Below are 23,947 nucleotides of genomic sequence, written 5' to 3' on the forward strand. Positions count from 1 at the left end.
AAAATTGATAGAGATATTGACATAATAAATTAATTTTAAGATTTGTAATAAATTGATAGAGATATTGACATAATGTGCTGAGTTAGAGACATAAATATAGGGGTACTAAAATAGAGATTACATGTATTTTAACAAACTAAAGGTTTCAGTTTATCCATTGACGATATATTTGCTACATGATTTGCTACATAATGTTCATGATTCTTTGTTCTACAATTTGAAGGTGGCTGGTATTTGTTGTTGTTGTTGTTGTTGTTGTTGTTTGCATTTTAATTTTTCAGGCCACTAACTCAGTTAGATTTGTGTGTATGTATATGTGTGTGTGTGTCTGTGTGTGTGTGTTGTGATTATTGTATAAAGCTTTTGATAGAAATCAAGTTTAAAGACATGTATGTAGCAACATAATTTCCCAGAGTAAACGTAATTGACATTTTCTCAAATAAAAGTGAAAACCTAAAGTCCCCTGTTTTTCTGGATCTATAATTTTTTTTTTATCCTCATAGGCTTTAAGTAGTTGAATATTCATGAAATATTTCTTGGATTTTTAAATATTTATCTCTCAAATGTTCTTTTATAGTCCAATCAATCTTCCATTTATCAACCGCTCTACTTTAAAGCCATTATTAACATAACTGGATCCCCTACAAAATCTCAATTACTTTTTTATTTTTTAAATATGTGCTTGTGACATCCAAAATTTGAATGAAATATTCTCTTTCAGATATATTTGTTGACACTTCTTTTCATATTTACAAATACCTACCTACACTCCCTTCCAGATATGATTGAATATACACAGGCATAGTTTTATTTGTCAAGCACTTCAGGTCCAGTATCTGAGAGCAATTGACTTGTCCTGACCTACTAAAGTATGTGAGTTATCAAAAAACTAAAACTAATGACTAGAGGAATGAGGAACAAAGAAAATAAGAAATCAAAGTCAATACTTATACAAATGTCTACAAAATATGTTATGCCAAATCATCAACTACAACACAAATCTCTAATTGAGTTTAAATGGAATTTCATCTTATCTCCTCTGATCATAATTTTCTTCACCTTTTTCTCTTCTTTGTAAAATACTCTCATTCCCTCTAATCTAAATATAACAAATTATGAAATAATGTTTTCTGTGTCTTTTAAATTTTCATTGTAATTTCATAGCTATATTACTCTGTTTATCATGGTCTCCTGTAATTATTAGTTGGTCAGATTTCCTCTCTCATGTAACTTTTACTTTGTGTACATGACAGAAAGTGTAAGTAAGACAATTTAAATGTTTCTTATTTCTACAATGAAACAATGGCTGTTTACTACTTTTTTTTATTATGTCGTCATCCAAGTCTCAATCGGTGGAGAACAAAAGAAAATCTATTTCTTCTTAGTCCATTTTTCTTTTAGTAGATGCAAAGCACACTGCACACTGAGGGTGAATTAATTGAGAAGGGGATTGAAGAATTTAGAGAGAATTCCATATGATGGTATCATTTTTAATTAGCATATTTTTATTGATTTTTTAAAATAAATGATAGCAGAATGCATTACAATGCTTATTACACATATAGAGCACAATTTTTCATATCTCTGGTTGTATACACAATGTATTCACACCAATTTATGTCTTCATACATGTACTTTGGATAATGATGTCCATCACATTTCACCATCCTTGCTAAACCCCTGCCCTTCCCCTCCAATCTTTCTGCCCTATAGAGAGTTTGTCTATTGCTCCCATGCTCCCCTCTTCCTAACCAACTATTAGTCAGTCACCTTGTTTCAGAGAAAACATTCAGCATTTGATTTTTTGGGATTGGCTAACTTCACTTAGCATTATCTTCTCCAATGCCATTCATTTACCTGCAAATGCCATGATTTTATTCTCTTTTATTGCTGAGTAGTATTCCATTGTGTATATATGCCACATGATTTTTTTTTTGAGAGAGAGAGAGAGAGAGAGAGAGAGAGAGAGAGAATTTTTTAATATTTATTTTTTAGTTTTCGGTGGATACAACATCTTTATTTTATTTTTTTTATGTTGTGCTGAGGATCGAACCCAGCTCCTCACGCATGCCAGGCGAGAGCACTACTGCTTGAGCCACATCCCCAGTCCACATATTTTTAATCCATTCATCTACTGAAGGGCATCTAGATTAGTTCCATAGTTTAGCTATTGTGTAGTATTAAACCCCCATCTCTCACTATGCACGAAACTTAACTCAATGTGGATCAAAGACCTAGGAATTAAACCAGAGACTCTGCGTATAATAAAAGAAAAAGTAGGCCCTAATCTTTATCATATGGGATTAGGCCCCAACTTCCTTAATAAGACTCTTACAGCATAGGAATTAAACCAAGAATCAATAAATGGGATGGATTCAAACTAAAAAGCTTCTCAGCAAAAGTAACAATCCGTGAGGTGAACAGAGGCTACATCTTGGGAGCAAATTTTTACCTCTCACACATCAGATAGAGCACTAATCTCTAAAGTACATAAAGAACTCAAAAAGCTAACCACCAAAAACCCAAATAACCCAATCAATAAATGGATAAAGAACCTGAACAGACAATTCACAGAAGAGGATATGTAATCAATCAAGAAGTATATAAAAAAAGTTCATCATCTCTAGCAATTAGAGAAATGTAAATCAAAACAATTCTAAGATATCATCTCACTCCAGTCAGAATGGCAGCTATTATGAAGACAAACAACAATAAGTGTTAACCAGGATGTGGGGGAAAAGATGCACTCATACATTGATGGTGGGACTGCAAATTGGTGCAGCCAATATGGAAAGCAGAAGGAAGATTCCTTGAAAAACTGGGAATGGAACCACCATTTGACTCAGCTATCCCTCTCCTCAGTCTATACCCAAAGGACCTAAAAAAATAGCATATGTTAATTTATATTAATGGATTTCCATGTTGTATTTCCACACAAACAAAGCAAACACCTATCAAGGACAGCCTCCTTTTCCTACCACCATCACCCCATACCCTTTCCCTATCTCAGTAATCACTAGTCCAATTTCAGGTTAACTTTTTTTGCTTCTACACATAAGAGAGCTACTTGTCTTTAACAAAATGTCCTTCTGCTTTCATTTTGCTGCAAATGACAGAGTTTGATTCTTTTCTATGGCTGAATAATACTCTATTGTATATATAGACCACATTTTCTTTATCCATCTATCTGTTGATAATCACCTAAACTAAAGACATATCTTACGTGTTGTGAATAGTGTGGCAATAAAAATGGACATGCAGGTATCTCTTTAGTATTTTTATTTTGTTTCCTTCAGATATATACTCAAAAGGGATTTATGAGTTGGAGAGATCTATTTTTAATTTTGTGAGGAAACTTCATACTCAATGACTATACTAATTTCCATTCCCATCACCAGATTTCCCTTTCCTCTATATATTCACCAACACATTTTTATAGTCATGTAAAAAGATACTTCTTAATGCAGATAGTATTGTGGGAGCAGAATTATTAACTCTGCCTTGGACATAGTATAGCCTAATTGTAGCAACCAAATAGAAATAATGGTGGGAATAGTTATTATAATATTTATTACTAAATAAAATAATGTGTACATATAATCAGTAAGATCTTTAATAATTGTAATAAATATAATATTTATTAAACTGTTACATACTGAATCTTATGATGGTATTTCTATATTGATATTGTCATTATTTTTGTTCTGGCATCACTGAGCACAATTTCATAGCTGAGAACACTAAGATGTAGAGATTTAATTATGTAGGGTTAAGTAGCAATGAAAGAAGAGAGGCAAGAGTCCAACTGGTGTTTCTAAATTGAACCTATATGTTTAACCACCTAGAATTGCTACACTGCAGAAGCTAATTCTTGATTTTCTTCCATTTCGATAGTCTATGTTCACCTTTTCTTTGATTCTACCTCTTCATTTCTAACTTTATTAAAATCGTTTACAGCATAGTAAGCATTTGCTCTACTCTACTATACTACACCAGTACCTAGAGCTTTGTTCTGTAAGGATGCTAGGTACGTTCCAGGTAATTACTGATTGCTGGGAAATTGCCTACCGGCAGGGCCCATAAGACCAAGAGCAATAATGTGTACATATCTAGTAAAAGCCCTAAGAAAAGCAAACACTGGCTGGAACATGGGGAAACTGTACTGGGAGTGGCACAAGAGGTCACTGTTGCCTCCTTGTCTGACATTTGGGAGGAGTTAATTGCTGAGCAGCAGTTGTTTCTTAATCCTCTGCAGACAGCCTCCCCAAAGCAAACATGGCAGGGCTGCTTTCCATTGAGAGTCTGATCCAGCCATCCTCAGGCACAATGAGCCAAGCTTTCTGCTTAGGGAAATGCTGCATTGTATTATCTGGGATTTCATCCAGCACGTATCCCATCAGAGAAGATTGATTGTCTCATCGTGTTATTTTTGACTGACTGGGGTAGGACTGCTTTTGCTGTTCTGAAAATCAACCTGCAGCAGATCAGCTTTAATTATGGACTGAACTATGGATTATGGACAGATGTTTATTCGTCATCTCATTCCGTAGTCTCAAGAACATCAGAGTGAAATCTAGTCAGATATCATATTATGCCATGTCTCCCGGCATTCAGCTTCCAAGTCTTTCTGAGGATTAGTGTTTTTTGTTTTTGTTTTATAATGAAGATTCATTTGGGTTGTTTCATTTAAAAGGGAACCTAGCTGTGTGCAGTATTCCATATCTATAAACCCAGTGGCTCAGAAGCTGAAAGCAGGAGGATTTTGCCAGTTCAAATCCAGCCTCAGCAATTTAACTCTGAGGATATAGACCCCCCTCCCCCCCACACACAAAATGAACCTATTCTAAATGACCTCCCTCTCAGTCCTAGGAAAGCCTATACCATCTTTAATAAAAATCAAGAAAGCTTTATGTCTAAAAATAAATCACAGCTTAATATGGGTAGTTTTAAGGGTTCCTTAAATTTAGAGGGAACAATGTAGAAATACAAAGAGCATTGATGGAAATGCCTAGTAGGGCTAGTTTAAAAAAAATCAAAACTTGTTATTTTATTAATATAACAGCCATCACATGTTTACTACCACAATCCAAACTTTACTAAGCTTTTTAAACACATTTTCTAAATTAATTCACAACAAGTCTTAAAGGGAGAAATATATGAATTTTTTAAAAAATTTTAGTACTAAGAGTTGAACACTGGTATGCTTTACCACTGAGTCGCATCCCCAGCCATTTTTACTTTTTGTAAAATAGTTAAGGTCTTGTTAAGTTGCTTAGGGCTTCACAAATTTGCTGAGGCTAGCCTCAAACTTGCAGCACTCCTGCCTCAGCTTATTGAGTCACTGGGATTGCAGATATATACCACCATTCCCAGCTCATCTCAATTTTTGTTTAAACCACTGGTTCAGGGATTGGAGTTAATCTGTCTTCAATTTCTAGCACAATATCAATTTTGGGTTCTGCTTGCAAATTTTTCTTTTGTATTATGCATGTATCTTGAATGTTTTCCTCCTTTATTCTCATATCGATACAGATTTTCTTCTTCCATCACAAGCAAGTTACACTTTAATGTGTCAATAGATATTATGTCCCTAGATAAGCATGTTTACCACTTTGCTAAATACCCAGTATTGTTTGACTTCCTAACAGTGCTTCAGTCATATATATTTTTCTTTACATTGTTTTGTTGCTGTTTTTGATAACTATTGGTTAAATACCTTGCTGTAGTGCAGAATATATATCTAGTCTGTTGTTTCTAAACATTCAGCAGAATTGTTATCTATCATATGAGTACCCACTTACATGACAGATAATTCTGGCTGTTGCTTTGAGTAGAGGAAAAGCAGAGACACCACCTAAAAGCTTATTGAAATAACTGAAAGTGACAGATGCGTATCATTTATACCTTATTGGTTTTGAAGCAAAAGTGATAAAAACTGGTCAGATCCTGGATATGCTTTGAAAGATTTTATGATGCATTAGTCATATCTGAAGGAAAACAAAAAGATAACTATATATAATTTTACTATTAATTATACACATGCATTTGTGTTTAAATCAATAATTTTTTTCTATGCAGATATACACATATTCATAATTGAAGTGAAAATGAGTTCATACTGAATTTATCTACAAAATTCATTCATTGTTTTCAAAGCATTATTTCCAATTTTTACAATTTGTTTTATGTCCTGGATCCTAAAATAAACCTTGTTATAGAGTTGTGTATTTTTTTGTTGTTGTTGTTTGTTTAGTTTGGTCCTGGGGATTGAACCCAATGGCACTTAATCACTGAGCCACATCATCAACCCTTCTCTTAAGATTTTTTATTTAGAGACAGGGTCTCACTAAGTTGTTTAGGGCCTCACTAAATTTCTGAGGCTGGTTTCAAATTTGCAAGCCTCCTGCCTCAGCCTCCCAAACCCCTGGGATTAGAGGTGTGTGCCACTGTACCTGGAATGTTTTTTGTTTTTTATGTATAGGCAGTTTAAGTTTTGAATATGTTATATTTCTACCCTTGATCATAGCCAAAAAGTCAAGAAGTGATTGAACATGTGATATTCTATCTTTTAAGTATATCTTCAATTTTGTAAAGGTCAACTATAAACTGGTCAACTGAGCAAAGTGTTACAGCTTTTAATGGAGCTCAGAAACCTTTAGAAAATTTGATACTATTTGCTTAAATCTATGGCACATAAGTTACACTTAAATTATGTATCATAATAACCTCATCCTGGTAATTTTATATACCAGCATGGTGCCTGAACATGTTAAATATTCGAGGCTTTAATCTAGCTCTAGTTATGTCTAGAAATAGTTTATATTGTAGAAGTCATTTATATAAAATTATCTTCTACAGTTGAAATACACAAAATAAGCAAATGTTTTCTTTTTAATTTTTTAAAATATGTTAATCCTTTACAGATTCCATTAGGTGTTTATCATTGGAATCAATATGTAAAGAATGTTCCCAACTATCTTCTTGACATGTACTATATTCTATTGGCTCAATATGTGAGTACTAACATAGAATATTAAAGCCATGTCTCTCCATTTATATTCTAATCACTGAATTTTATATGGAATGCTAATAAAAAAGGAAGAAAGATTATAATGTGTCCTATGATCATCGCATTGTGATAGGTAGAATTTCCATAGTAATGTTTTATAATCTTAAAGTCTCTTGAGGCATCATTGCACAACTCTACCTGCTGCCCAAAGAAGATACACGTTCTGTCATAGAAACAACAGTATCTCTGCATCCTTAGTCCAAATAGTTACTCTAATGATATGCAATGCTGTTCTTGATCAATGTGAGCTGATACACTTTTCAGTTAATAATACTAACTTCTGCTGTAGAATTACTGGTATTTTCTTCTGAAGTTGCTCCTCACAGTGACTCAAAACTCAAATAGTTCTTCCTGAGTACTCCAGTAGCCCAAACAGGAAGTTTAGGAGATGTTGATACTAATTGGCCTATAAACCCCAATGCATTTTGGTTATGTTTATATCCTAGTAATGGCTCAGTTTTTAATATATGAAGCTCCCAATGTGACATAACCATCCTAAAACTTTAACTATTTAGAATTATACTTTATCCACTAAAACTTCTCTTTACCCAGACAACTTGTAGAAAGTGACTGTTGTCGCCATATGTAAGTGATACACTTCTTTCTTCTGGTATTTATCTTGAAAAGTCCTTAAACAGTGGTCACTGGCTCTGAAACTTGTCCATTCCGGTTATCCATAACCTAGAAAATTTTAAAAATCCCCTTGAAATAAATTGGACCTTCCTTCCCCAATGGTTCATTCCAAAGCACTTTATGAAGCATCAATAAAGAAGTAATGGGCTTATTTTGCAAATTAAGAATCTTTTCCTAAGAAAGAGGATCTGTGTGAAACACCATGGGTCAATCAACTGTGAAATGATAAATAGGAATATGTACCCAGCCAAGGACCTTTGCAATTAGAAAAAGCATTCTTTGCTTTATCTTTTTGCAAGGTTGGATTCAATTAGCATGTTCAGTGGACAGTGGAGTCCTGGCTTTTCTTTATTACCTGTAATAGACTCAATTATTTTTCAGGGTTGCTTCCATTCTGTAAATATGCCAGTATTGCCCAGTTCAAAACTAAAGATATCTCAATGAGAGCTGTAATTACTAATTTTTCTAATTTCTAGATATCTTACATAGGTAAAAATTTCATACCAACTATGATTGTTTGCAAAATGTCCAACTTTTACCTTAATATATGTTGTATATTAAATATATCCATGTTATGACTCTAAATGACTGGCATTCATTCCAGTCTCACTTGGTGTCTTTATTTCCTCTAATCATCAATATCTTTACAACAGAATATCATGATTAGACATATTTGTGCAACCTAATATTCATTGCAACATATATCTCTACCAGGTATATGATATATACATATATGTAAGTATATACATATAAGTATGTATGTATGCATCAATGTGCAAATTTATTTATACATATATTTGTGTACATCAGTGAACATATCTCTGTGTTTCAGTGAGATGAATAAGTTTATTAAGGGGTTAGTAAGATGTCAATTAGTGATCTCAACCTGCTTTCTCTTAGAGTAGCAATCTATTAGAGATATTTGTCCAAGCAAAGACCTATGTGATACAAATACAGGGATGTACTGTGGTCAGGATCATAATACCATATATTCTGTCACTTCTTCTTTATCATTTCTAGAGACAAATTCCTCCCACAGAGCTATGAATTATGTAGCAGAAATTGACAGAAAAATTTTAATCTCATAAGTGAGTTCTGAGTAAATATATATTTTCCAAGCTGCTCAGACAGATAGTCTTACCATTATTAAGCTACCATGCTTGCACACAGAAGATAGGAAACCTGGGCATTATCGCTTTGTTTCTATGCTCTACTCATTTGGCTATACAGAAGTCCATATTTTAAAAGCTGGTAGTGTTCCAGAAGCTAATTTGTGAATCAATTGTTTGGAACTTGAAATGCGTTTTCCCATAGAAACAATATTAAAAATGATGGTTGGGTTCCCAGGACATCCCATAAAATGTCTACTTAGCTCATAATACACATTAATTCCCAAACTTAACCAAGCTGTATAAAACGGGCTTGATTTGTTAGACTTTCAAAACAAGTACTACCAAAATAAGAAAAAAAACACATCTTATATCTCTCCTCACCCCCCATGCACACACATGAACATGTTCCAGTTTTCCAAGATTTGTATTTTATAGACAATCACAATTTGCTTGATTGTAGTTACACTGAAAGAGTATCCGCTTCATCTGGGAAGAGATGTTAGAATGAGGGACAATTAGGAAACTCAAAATACGAAACCCTAAATAAAGGGACATGCTGGTTCAAAGTTGCCACCAAAAGCTAAAAAAAGAAAAAAAAATGTTGATACTAAGTAGGCAGTATGTGGAAACGTGTTTACAGTATGAGGATGTTATTTGACCTCAACTGTCACATATTTCAAATTGTTATATATATATATGTATGAAACGAACTTTAAAGGCTAAGATTTTTGAAAAGTTTTTGAAAGTTTTATTACAGATTCTTATGATGTCCATCATATTTTGGTGACAGGAATTTGGATGGAAATTTCCCAGTCAGTGACATCACTCTGCTAACATCACAGGGTTTCATCACATGATGGTGTCAGAACAATGGTATCCTCAGGAGGATTCCACTTCAGTGTTTAAAAGCTATGGCCTGGAAGTGACCTGAACCTTTACTCACTAGCTAGGATTGATTATATAGTTTTACCCAACAATAAGAGGACAACAGTATGATATTATCTGGAAGAAGGGTGAGTTGTATATGTGTATGTGTGTGGGGAGGGAAGCCAGAAATATTTGCTGAAGTTTTTAAGACTGCCGCATATATATTATTAAGAAATTGCATCTCAAGCCTAGCCTGTAATTCCAGCAACTCAGGAGGCTGAGGCAGGAGGACGGCAACTTTGAGGCCAACCTTAGCATTATTTAGAGAGGTTGTAAGCAGTTTAGTAGGACCCTGTCTCAAAATAAAACAAAAAGGAGTGGGATATGTAGCATCAGTGGTGAAGTGACCCTGCATTTAATTCTCAGTACTGAAATAAAATAACATAAAGGAAAAGAAAAGAAATTACAACCCAAACAGTATTGAAACTTCATTTGAGAATTCTCATCACAATTTTGAAGATCTTATGTTAAATTTGCTGAAAGAACAATATTAAGTATCAGAAACTCCATTGCCTGTATAGTAATTATTTGAGTTTGATGTGTATATATAGGCTGTTTTTATCTATGTTGTAAAATTATATTTATGTATTGCATAGAACTAAAGAATGGGTATTTTTCTCATAAGAAAAATAACTTGAACTAAAGGATTTTACTTGAAACCTTCTACTCCTTCGAATATGACAGAGAATCAATTTTATGATTTTGCTTTTGTCCTTGAATAGCACAAGAAGCCCCTTCTCATATATCAGATCTTCTTCAGGCAGCCTCAATCCACTAAATCAAGCATGCATTGTGAAGTGAGTTATCTAAGATTTATTAGAGTCGCTGGGTTCAAAAGCTTCTGTCCCTTTAATTCTTACACCTTCTAGGGCTTGAAGTAAAATTAATCACACAGCGGATACCTAGTGCTTAGTACTTACATACTTTATTTCCTAGTCTTTGAAAAAGTAGATGCATTTTCTATAAATTATAAAATGATAAAACTTACTGGTTGGAAAATGCTGATGCAAAAATTGTTTAGTTTTTTTCAGGACTTAATAATTTTGTGTGATGAGTTTTTTTTTTATGTTTCCCATGATGTGTATTATAGTGTTTTATGTGACAGAATATCCATTCTATACTGAAATAAAAATAAACATTTGAAATTTTCTATGAGATCATTTCAAATCTGACTCTGTATTAGCTGACGCTCAGTCAAAATCTCAAAAATTTGAAATGAGAATGTAGCTCAGCCCTCGAGTTCTTGTCTAGCATTTGTGAAGCCCTGGGTTCAATATATAGCACCACAAAAACAAACAATCAAACCTTCAAGTAGTTGCTATTATTAGAGCAATAGATCCATCAATAATTAAATTCTATACTACTGGCTTACGCTTTTTCTATTTTTTAACAAATCTAGTCTTTCTGGAAAGCTAATAGACTTTGTGTTTACATGTACATTAATATTTTAAAACTATTTTATCTTGAAAATTGGAATTTAGACTTTCTTTGCCAAATGAGTCATTGTGTCATATAAATTGTTCATTATATCACATTTGACTGTAATAGTTATTGTGTATAATGATTTCCATTTTTGTGTGTATCATTTTAGGTAACAATTGTTCTTTCCTTTTTGCTCATCAATAAGTATCCATTCATTCTTTTATTCATTGAGAAAATAGGGAATCTCTCCTCTGTATCTACTACTGTCCCAGGCTTTGAGATATAGCACAGAAGAAACATGCAAACCCAGTACTTAGGGTACATTTCCTTGTAGTGAATTGGACAACAAATAATTAGGATACAAACAGCATGCCATACAGTAGGCAATGAAATGAAAGGGAAAAAAAGCAAGAGAGAAGTGAGTCCTGTTTGCCTGTGTCCTGATTGGTATATTATATTCACATAATTCTAAAATTTTTGTTTGACATCAATGTTTTATTGCTTACAGCAGGGGAATCAAGTGGGCAGAAAAGGACAGAGGAGAAGAGGAGACAGGAAGAAAATAGAACTTTCAAGAAAGAGACCTTGCACCTAGCAAGGGCATGTGACAAAGGCCTCCTCCACATAGAACTTCACACTTCTTGTAGTCCATTTATCATGGACAACTCATCAGAAAAGCCCAAAACACTCTTTTGTTGACCTAACCCAGCATCTTCAGGGCCTTCCTCTTAGAGAAGTGATGAAATTGAATACTTTAAGTCTTTCTCACGTCTATTTATTTTCTGGCCTCTCTTGGGTTCATCCATCAGGCTAAAAGGGTTTCCCTGCTGAGCTCTAGTCACTCATTTTTCAAATGTGACAACATAAAAGTGAAACCTTAAGGGATATTTTTGGTCACCGAATAAGTTTAAAACAGATGAAATTCTTGACATCCAAAATAAGAAAAAGGAGATCATGTGGATTAGAATGTGAATGGTGCTGGGGGGTGGGGAGGCACTTTTCATAGTGTACCTCCTCTGGCATATAGACTTTCTATATTATGTATCAAATAGAAATCATGCTCATTTGACCACTGAGTGCATTTTAGAGGAGGAAATAAATGAGCTCTTCCCATGAACCCTTTTGTAATATTAGTTACTTCATTATCACCCACCACATTTCAATCTCTGGGTCTCCTCAAATGCAAAAGGCTGCATAGGAAAAAGTCATGGAAATGAAACACACAAACTGCAAATGAAAAAACAAAAGGAAATCAAAAGGCTATTTAAAATTTTCTCCCTTAAAAATACTTGCTGTGAAAATGAGGTAGATTGAAAAGTAGCAAGGAAACAAAGTGAAAAAAAGAAAAAAAAAACTGTGTTGATAAAGGGCATGACTTGCACTTACACCTAAGATAAATGAATCACAGAAAGGTGACATCCATTGGCCAATAAATTACATCTGAAAGGAGACTAATATCAAGGTAACAGCTGAAATTAATTTTTCCAACTAACCAATTAAATACAAATGTAATAGTTTCAGTTTTTTAACTAAAAGGTGATAACTCTCAGTATAGAACCACTTTGAAAATGTATGGACTGATTATTCTATTCACTAAACTTCACTCTAGGAGTAATTCTTCAGTTGTTCTCAGTGAGTAGGAAGAATGCTAACCAAGCAGATATGTCAGAAATCCATCTTTAATCACTTATATCAAAACATTATTGTAGTTATTAAGCCTAGTTTTCCTACTGCCATTGTTGAGTAATTTATGTAACCATGCATCAATCTCATCTTGAAAATAACTGGTTCCAAGTATGAAATGTTCTTAAGTGGGCCAACTCCTGGAACATTCCAATTCTAAGATACTCACACTGTGTGACAGATTGTCAGAGCCAGACTGCCTCTATATGGATTCAATCACTTACAGGAAATCATTTCTCCCCCTTGGGGAGAAATTTATCTATCCCAGTCTCTCTCTAATAATATATTAGGCAAGGTTCCAAGGGTTGCTGGTCAGAATTAGTCATACAGTGCATTTTTAGCTTTCAGGGTTGTCTACTGCTATCTTTCACTTTGACTTACCATCTTCAGAAATCAAACCCTGCTGATTCTCATTCTAAGTGCAGAGCTCCCAATGAAGACAGCATCCTCATTGGAAATCAGCAAGTGCAAGTCAAAGTATCTCATTGTGATTTTGAATAGCAGTTCATATATGAAACCAAAGTTTGCTTTGTCTGGCTATATTAGTCTAGTATATCTGGCCTGGGTCTTCTGGTAGAAATCCTGAGGTCTCTGGTTAGACCTCAATTTTGTCAGCTTGTACAGTGATAAGCTGTCTGATGTCAGCTTGCTGCAAATCTTGACCCCCTGTAAGCTATGTTTTCTGTGAAACAACTGAATTTCGGTGAAAATCCACTCGGATGTATTTTGAATGGTGTGAGTACTGAAAAACTGGGATAAATTTAGTTTATGTAAGTAATACACTTCAAACATTAAAAGGCCATCCTTTGTTTCATCTCCCCAGAATTCTCCACTTTGTCATCTTTTTCTGTCCTCTACATGGATGATCAGGACAGAGAGAGATGTTTCTACTGTATTGGAAGGAATGATAGGGAGACTATAATTGGGAGAGACCTCAACACTGCCTTTAATTCTACCAATGCAATGAAATATTTTGTGGAAGAAGGAATGTTTTTCTGAAAAATCAACTGTACTAAATACCAAACACGCTGATACATACTTCTTTAGAGTCTTATGTTTTGATCTCATAAATCTAGATAATACTAAAAATACATTTTCTACATGATATTGCATTGCCATGCTAGCTTAAGTAGCATAGGAAGATTAGTTGTAGCAGGCACATACTAGTCTTCAGGTAGAATGTATAAAGACATTAAACATTTCTCTAATTTTATTATCATATTTATAGATAGTGATGCATTGTAGGTTTTTTCTTTTTTCAAAAAAATATAACAGGATAATGAACCTAAGTTTACCTTACAAATGTAAAGAAAACCCAAAGAGGACAGTTTCCTTTCTACCATGTGCTGGTACAGATTTACTCATGCTTTTGTTTAATAATGTAAAAACAAACAAACAAAAAAGAAACACACACACAAGGAAGCTAGACTTCCTAGACTAATTATAAACTGGCAACTTCCATGCTTGCTTGCTTACTTGAAATTTCTCCTAACCTAAATTGTAAATGCTAGAGAAAAATCTAAGACCCATGTTTTAATATATAAAAATATCCAATTTGTCAAGATTAATGAAATTAAGACCAATCATGTTAACCTTTTCATTTATCATTTGTAGAGGTATTAATCTAAGCATTTTTATCTTAACATAAAATTTTATGGTTAGAGCTCTCAGTAAACCAGAAAGGGGATAACTGGATTCACACATGTGTATGAAACTATGAATGAAAAAGAATAAGTAATGTTAGAAAACTGAAGAGTAGTCTGGAAACCAGGTGTGTGTGTCTGTGATTAGAAATAAGTCAGACATAACAATTAAGGCCTTAAAGCAGATTTAGAACACTGCAGTGTTAGAACCTATGATAATCTGCCCATGAATTTAACCCTTAATAATAATCAACCTATGATAATCATCCAAACTTTCTTAAATGGTAATATTTACAATCATTTGCAGTTCCTAAAACTGATAAATAAGGAAATGAAAGAAACTCTTTAATGGTCCTTTTTACACTTTCCATTTGTTACGTTATTGTTGGTGTTATGCTATAAAGATCTACGTCTGTGTTCTCAGATAAATATTATGGATATTCACATTGCCCAGGTTAAAACCTGAAGCTTACAGAAGTTAAGTAATTTGTTCTAGGACTGGCAGCAACTATATGGTTAAATAGACACTAAAGCAAGGAATTCTATTAACTTTCTAGTATATCACAAAATATTGATAATTGTCTCTATAGACATGCTCATTTATTTGTTAATTTTTGAGATCTTTTGTAACAAAATCCAAATGTGATACAAAAAATACCCTGAATACTAGCACTTCTTTAATTATATTATATAATTTCATTTCTTTCTCTTTAAATTAGTTTTTAAATTTTTTACCAAAAAAGTACTTGGAAAGTTATAGGTTAGAAGATAAAACATCTAATTCCAGCCATTTAACCAGTATTTTCAGTGACCTCAAGAAAGTCTCTTTCAGATTTTCCTACACTGTAAAAGAAGGTATTTGAATTAGAATTGGAGGTTTCCACTTCTGGATACTCATTAGAATTTAGGATGAGGATCACTTTAAATGTACTTGTAATAATGGTATGCTCTTTGCTGGATGGGGGGAAAAAGTAGAAAAAAATTTCACTTAGAAATTCATGTAAAGTATGAGTGAAATGACATCTGAATTTAACTTCAGAAAGACTTCAAAAAGAACAGGATAAGAACAAAAATAAACACATTATAAAGGAAAACAGAAGGAAAATGAAAGAAATGTGGGACAAAAAGCATAATATATAAAATTAAGAGATGTTATAATGGTTGAGTTGTCACATGGTAGTTCTTTCTCCCTGCATATGCATATTGTTGAAATTTTCCACAAAGATACACAACAAATTTTCTCAAGCTCCAGTTTACCCTTTCTAGAAAGGCACATTAAATAGTCTGAGTCAATAGTTCCCAGAGTATGGTATCCAGAGAACTGTCATTATTAGGGCATTTATCTGAAATGCAAATTATTAGAATCCCCCCCCAACACATCTATGGTATCAAAACCTCTGAGGGTAAAGCCAGCAATCATCATTCCTAAAAACCCTCCATAGGTTTCTGATTTATCCTTAAATTTGAGAGTTACTATTCAAGCTTCATGTTAAAGCAGGCTAAAGTTCAAGGTAAGAAGAGGCACACACAAACTTATATTGTGCTACATGGTACAGACTCCTCAAATAAAAATAAGAAAAATAATATTGTTTAGAGGATTAAATGGCATAACACATAAAAATACATTAGAATATGCCTGACATAAGAATTAAATGAGGGGCGGGCCAGGGGAGCTGGCGGCCCAGGCACGTGATCTGCGACCGGCTCTGTCGCTTGGTGGCTGGGTCTGTCTGTCCATCCAGGGGTGCCATCATGGCAAATGCGGCCAGTCAGATGCTCCTGGGCTCCGATCTCACCATCCTGTCTCAGCCGCTCATCTATGTGAAAGTGCTCGTCCAGGTGGGATATGAGCCTCTTGCCCCAATCATAGGACGAAATATTCTTGGGCTGCAAGTATGTCAGCTTCCTGGTCTCTTTTGTTACGCTCAGCATATTGCAAGCATGGATGGGAGGCGTGGGTTGTTCACAGGCTTAACTCCAAGACTGTGTTCAGGAGTCCTTGGAACTGTTGTCCATAAGTTTTACAGCATTACCAAGAATTTGGTAATATGATATGTCAAGAGCTTTGTAATGTTGTGAACAACCAATAAAAAAAAATAAAAAATTTAAAAAAAAAAAAAGAATTTGACAAGGTTGAGGAGTTAGGACCTGCAAATGGACCAAAAGAAGGCTCATCTTCCTTTGACCGAGTTATCAAAGAGACAACTGCTGCTACTCTCATCACACATCCCTTCCATGGGATCACTCTGAGATCTATGGTACAGTTCATTGGCAGAGATTCCAAGTACTGTGGACTTTGTGACTCCATAGTAGCCATCTATCGGGAAGAGGGCATTCTAGGATTTTTTTGTGGGTCTAATTCCTCACCTCCTAGGTGACATCATTTCTTTGTGGCTCTGTAACTCACTGGCCTACCTCATCAATATCTATGCACTGGACATCGAGGTTTCCACCATGAATGAAATGAAAAGTTACTCCCAAACTGTCACAGGATTTTTTGGCCAATATGTGGACGTATCCCTTTGTGCTTGTATCTAACCTTATGGCTGTCAACTGCTGTGGGCTTGCTGGTGGATGCCCTCCTTATTCCCCAATATATAGTTCTTGGATAGATTGCTGGTGCACGCTAGAGAGAGGGAAATATGAGCCCAGGAAATAGCTTGTTTTTCCGGAAGGTCTCCTTTGGGAAGACTTATTGTTGTGACCTGAGAATGTTAATTTGAAGATGTGGGACAGGGATGGTGACATTTCTATAGTCCCAGATGCACAGAATTTTGGGAGAAAAATGTTGATTTCTATACAGTTGGCGTGCTTTTTTTTAATAATCATTTAATCTTGGAAAAATGGGGAAAAAAAGAATTAAATGAACACTGATTTTTTATTTATTCTGTTCATATATACTAGTTTACAAAAGTCATCTGGATTTTACATAAAAAGTATGAAAATTAAAGCATCTATTTACCAACTTTCTACTATGATTTATTTTATATTGACAACCAAAATATTCTGTTTATCTGAAATGAAATATGTTAATGTTGCCTACAAAAGGACACTTGTAGAAATTAAATAGCAATAAGTCTTGATCACATTATTTTGCCTGACATAAACAAAAATTTTATTCTTTTCATGATTTCAAAGAGTCTCAATACCTTGTAAACCACTGATTTTTGTTGTATAGAAGAGTAGAATGTCATTTTTTAAATGTTTAATCAGTTCTATAATTATTTCAAAGGACAAAATTTTCACTGAGTGCCCAGACCATTATCTATTCCAAAATATTTCAGCTACAATGTTCCTTAGATTTATTTTAAATGTTTATCTCTAACACAGGGTTATATGAACTCAAGAGTTGAGCCAAAGGCTACATCTTAATATTAAAGTTTTAATGGCTTTTTCAGGTAAAATGCAGATTGGTTGCTGCTATTATTTGGGGTGGTCATCATTAATCAGCTATGAAATGTTAAACTCTATGAACTGTAAATTTCTTCATCATACTAGGAGAGTTTGGCTGAATCACTGCAAAATCTGAAATATTCAATAACTTTAATGGAGAAGACACTTGACCTTTTCTTCTAAATCTGTCAATGACTAGTTTTATGACTTGGATGAGCCATTTAATCTTTTTAAACATCAATCATCACACACATAAAAGAGAATGGACCAGACAAACCCCAAACTGCCTTTAAACTGTGTGTCTTTGTGTATACATTTTACCTAGGACATAGAATTCGAGAGTAAGTTCCAGAATATCTTAGACAAAAGGTAGTTTAAAAATGGGGGTAGCTCTGCACAACAAGCAACTCAAAATGGGTCGAAGACCTATTAATTAGATCTAAAACTATGCCACTCCTAGAAGAAAACATAGTGTCAACACTCCACCATATAGGCATATGAAACAACCTCCTCAATAGGATCTCTAAAGCTAAAGAAATAATGCCAGGCGCTAATAAATGGGATGGCATCAAATTACAAAGCTTCTGCACAGAAAAGGAAACAATCAGGAATCTAAACCAAAAACCTGCAGAATAGGAGAAAATCTTTGCTAGCTACTATTTTGACAGAGGATTAATATCTAGACTATATAAAGGATTCCAAAAACCTTACACCAAAACATCAAATGACCCAATTAATAAATGGAGAAAAGAATTAAATAGACACTTCTTAAGAAATACAAATGGACAACAAATATAAGAAAAATGTCCAACATCATTAGCAATTGGGGAAGTGCAAATCAAAACTACATTGAGATTTTATTTCATATCAGTCAGAATGGCAGTCATCAAGAATCCAAATAATAATAAATGCTGGAGAGGATGTGAAGAAAAAAGAACACTTGTACACTATTGGTAGAATTGTAAAGTGCTACAAGTACTGTGGAAATCAATATTCATGTTCTTCAAAAGGCAAGGAATGGAGCTACCGTGTGACCCAGTTAACCCCTCCTTGGTATTTATACTTAAGAATTAAAGTCATCATACTACAGTAATATGTGCATGTTTATAACAGCAGAATTCACAATAGTCAGATATGGAACTAGCCTAGGTGTCCATTAGTGGATGATGGATAAAGAAAATGTGGTATCTATACACAATGGAGTTTAATTCAGCCATAAAGAAGAATTATATTACTTTCTGGAATATGGATGGAACTAGATACCATTATGATAAGTGAAATAAGTCAAACTCAGAGGGCTAAGAGTCATATGTTTTTCTTATGTGAAATCTGGAGAGAAAAAAAAGAAAAGGTGGAGGTGGATATTATGGAAATCAAAGAGAGATTAGGGAGGGAGTGGAGAAGTACTGGGGAGTATATTGGCCAAATTATATTTGTTATGTGTATGTACAAATATGTAACAACAAATACCACCATTATGAACAAATATAATTCACCAATAAAAGTTGTTGAAAAAATGGGTGGTAGATTCTATGAGCTTTGATTTCCTTGTTTTGGGAGCAGTAAGTTATAGGTAGCCAGACAATAAGGTTATCATGATTCATGTATGATTTAACTCAATATAGCAATGGTTGGGTACATATAGAAATAGATGATCATACACAGACACATTGCTTAGTACATACACATTCCTTTGCTTAGTCAGCAGAAAGGAACTGTAAGCAACAGTACACCTATAGCAATAAACAGATTCCCATTCTAGGGCTCTCTGGAATGTGATTTGAAACCACTCTTGGAAACTAAATAAATAAATCCCGATCTTGTTTGCTAATATCATTCACCAATTAAAACAACCAAGATTCTTTGGAGAAATTGCTATTTCTATGATTCAGTCAGAAGTTATACAAAATGAGCCCGGAGAATCTAATTTTGTTAGGGAATATTTGAAACAATATCCAGAATTATGAGTTTCGATAGAGTCAGAGGCCACCTGAAAGAGCTCCTAACAGCCAACGCTAGAGGGATTTAAGCAACAAAATAAAGCAGTATTGGATTTATAGCCTAAGGTGATAAAATAATTGAATAAATAATTGAGTAAATTAGAAGAAATAAACCTCTCATGTAGAATCATAAATAATTTATGTATTTACTCATTGCTCAATAGAGAGAGTTAAAGTACCTATTCCTTAAGTGTGGGCTATGCATAAGTCGAGTTCTTCCAAAGAGTATAGAGTGAAAATAGGTAAAAAGAAAAACTTTCCAGTGGCTAAATTGACAAATTGTACTCCAACCAAGTGATCAAGGTCAATATCATATAATGTATGTACTCTTAATATACTATGATGTAAGTGGAACTTTAACTCTGTGATCTTCTTCCTCACCTTTCACAACACAAAATGAATCATGGGGAACACATTTTTAAAAATTGAGAAAAACTACAAAATACCTGATCGCTATTCTTCAAAATTGTCAAGGTCTTGAAAAATAAAGTCTGAGAAACTGTCCTATCCAAGATGATTGGAAGCAGATATGATAACTCAACAGACTGTGGAGTCTTAGATGTAATATAGTAACAGAAAAAGAAAGGCACTAGTTATAAATTAAGGGAATTTTAATAAAATATTAACTTTAGTTAAAGATAGTGTATCAATATTGCTTCAAGGGTGGTGAAAAATGCACAATAATAAAAATATTTTACATTCAGAGTATAAAAGCTGAAAGTAATTTGTACCCAACTTTTCTATATTCTAAAATAAAAATATTATAAAATTTAATCCTTTAAATATAATGACTGAATCAGAAATTATAATTTATTAGCATTTTACAGGACATTATCGTACTTTTTCCCAACGTTTATTTTTTAATTCAGAATAAAGTTTTTTTGATATTTGACATTTTCCTTATAACTTTAATGATAGGGCTATAATGCTGTTTCAAATGTTGACATGATGATATAAGTAACAGTCGATCAAAATTGAAATGCATTGTTCAAGAGGTTTCAGTAGGTACCTTAATGATCCTCTCATGAAGATAGGAATGGAAAGACAGCTTTACAGGATGCTATAATTGTCACTTTAGAATTGCAGGGGAAATCTATTTCAATAAAAATTGGAAGATTTTGTAAACTTTCTGTACGAACTTCACATGTTTCTATTTTTAACTTTATTCATGACTGTCTTATTATTACATTTGAATTTTATTTTATTAACCATGTCTTCATGTCTCCTAGGAGTGATACAGTTGCAAATGAGTAATAGCAAAGATTAGATGGCAAATCTGATTGTAACAGAGGCTTGATTTAAAATTTAGTAGCAATATTTGATTCCGAGGACTTGTTATCTTTTAAAATAAAGTAAAAGTAGCAGTAGTTTTTGAATAGCAGTAGTTTTTCCCAGCTTGTCTAATGTAGTTGGTTTGCTAAAATATTTTCAGTGTCCCCTCTATTTATCTGTCTCAACTGACAGCTCTTCACTTCACCTTCCCTGCTCTCAGACAGCATGTGGACAAAGGAGTCTTACTCTCCTCACCCATTCACTTTCTCAAACCCTCAGGGAAGCTGAAATGTCAGCTTTTGACTCTGAAAAATATTCATTATCTCATGGAGTTCACTTCTATTTCATACTCTTCTTCCTTGTATTGTTTTCTAGACAATATAATAATTCTAGTATATATGCTATTATAAGAGAGGAATCAGTCATTACTTTTAGTTGTCGTCTTTCTTAACCCAGTTAAGTGATCTCTCAGAATTATCATTCAATGTAAGAATGTATTACTGATGATCTCTGATTTTATTATTTAAAAGAAAAACCAATATAGCTTGCACATTTTGCAGTGTCTCAGCTCCTAAAGATAGGGGAAACATTAAAGTTTAACACATTTTTTAAAACTATATATCAATATGTTGGTTAAATTTTATTTAAGAGCAGATTGACTCTATTGTAAAAACCAAGCATACCATAGTATAATGTAGAAACTCTATCTTTCCTCTCATTTATTTTCAATTTTTAGTAAAAATGTAGTTTTGGAGGGTATGGAGTTTGACAAGTTCTTCAGCAGTATCTACTCAGTTTCTATAAAGAGTTTCAAGAGTCATAAATCATGAATGTTATTCTACATGTATGTCATTTCATTATTAACACACCTTTAGCTTCTCAACACATTAGAATCTCAAAACACCTTTAGTTTCATGTAAAAAGCCCATAAAACACCTTCATCTATATAGATGGAACATCAAATCTTATCTGGATTTCAGAGGTGCATGGAATAAATGAAGATATTAATTACCTTGGGGATAGGAAAATCCAAAGAAAAGGCAGGGGTAGTTAACATCTGGGAGAGGGTCAGAGAGAGAAAGAACAATGTTGATGAAAATTAAGTCCTTAATTAGAAAAGGGTCAATACAGAGGAGTTGTTGCAGGTCTGAGTAATTACAAAATTAAATTGAATTTATGATGTGTTTTTGGTTTTATAATTTGAATATTTGGAAATTTGGCTCATATATTGCCAGTTATTTTCCCAGATATTACCCCATAGTCAAAATATATTCAAGAGAAACATAAGAGACTTATAAATATCTGTAACTTCCCTATACCATAAAGAGCTCTTCATCTATTATGAAATATTGTGAGTTGAACTCTCTAACTTTCATTATGTTATAGTTGACAGGCAATATGTTAATATGTTCCAATATGTCTAGAATTTACAGAATTTTCTGACAGTGAAAATTTTCCATTTGAACAAAATAGTCTATGCAGCCCCAATGTATAACATAGATAAAAGAGTAGTTTGAGTGAAGCTGGGAATATTCAGCATAATTCTGACTATGTTGCCTCTCTAGTAGCCTTTGCAGTGGAACCAGGTAACCATGGGGAATTCTAGGGCTCTCTGGAATGTGATTTAAAACCACTCTTGGAAACTAAATAAATCCAGTCAACAAAATATAACAATTTTTGGATGATATTTTTTAAGTTTTTTGCAAGTCATTTGTAAGTCCTTGGAAATCACTTCACTTCCCCCAACACGGTAATTTTAATGATAAAATAATGGCACAAGATTAACAAAAATCAAGTATCACAAAATAGTTGAAATGAGTCAGTTTCCCATTTTAATTTCCCTCTTCTAATTCCCACATATATTAATAGTTCTAATGATTTCATCCAAAAGTATCCCAGCACATGCTTGTGTCTGTGCACACCCACCCATGAGCTTCTTATTTACCCAAGTGAGAAAGTAAAAATCACTGATTTGTAAATTGTTTTTTTCTACCTAAGAGTAGATCTTAAGCTATTTTTTCATATTTAAGAACATATTTATCATACTACATATTGCAAATAATTTAATTATTTTCATAGACTAATATTTATTATCAATACTTATTAAAACTATTATCTTTTCCATCTAAACATTTTTATTAATTACAACTAGTTGATGACAATCTTTGTATAGAAATCTCTTCAGATGTTCAAGCACTTATATAGGATGGAGTCTCAGAGGTAAAAATGCTACAGAATTATTGCAGAATTTCTCTCAAGTCAGCCAAGGAGACACATTAATAATAAGATGAAAGAGACTCTTCCTCTACCATGTGATATGCCATTATTATCTATTTTAACTTTGCCAGATATTTGGAAACAATGTTTGATTTTTAATTTTAATTGGCATGACTTAATAGCTAGTGGGTTGAGCATATTTTCATATAAAGTCATCTCATTTTTCTATGAAATACCTGCTTTTATCAGTGTCCCATTTTCTAATCAATTGGTAACTCTTCAAATATCAAGGAAATTAACACTTTGTATATGGTTTGAAAAGGTTTCCCAAATTCTCTATTTTAAAATTTTATTTCAGAATTCATATTTAATATTATTTTCTTGTATGGCTTTTGATGTGATATCAAAGATAATTGTGAATAGTTAATAGTGTTAGAATCTGTTTTATGTTGGCTAGTAATCTGCATAAAATCCACCATTGAAACAATATTCTCCCTTGATTTTAGGACTCTTGTATGTATCTCGTGTAGTGTGTTTCTTACATTTTGATGAGGGGAACTATTTAACATATTGGTT

General features: G+C 33.4%; 1 protein-coding gene and 1 pseudogene across 2 annotated transcripts in view; both read left to right on the plus strand.

Moving 5' to 3' along the window:
- Pcdh15 (protocadherin related 15) overlaps positions 1-23,947 on the plus strand; it is a 1,597,439-nt gene that overhangs the window by 194,896 nt on the left and 1,378,596 nt on the right. The gene's annotated exons all lie outside the window — the stretch shown is intronic.
- LOC101971445 (mitochondrial carrier homolog 2-like) lies at positions 16,185-17,245 on the plus strand (annotated as a pseudogene).

This window comes from Ictidomys tridecemlineatus, chromosome 1 (assembly GCF_052094955.1).
Source record: "Ictidomys tridecemlineatus isolate mIctTri1 chromosome 1, mIctTri1.hap1, whole genome shotgun sequence".
NCBI classification, from domain to species: domain Eukaryota; kingdom Metazoa; phylum Chordata; class Mammalia; order Rodentia; family Sciuridae; genus Ictidomys; species Ictidomys tridecemlineatus.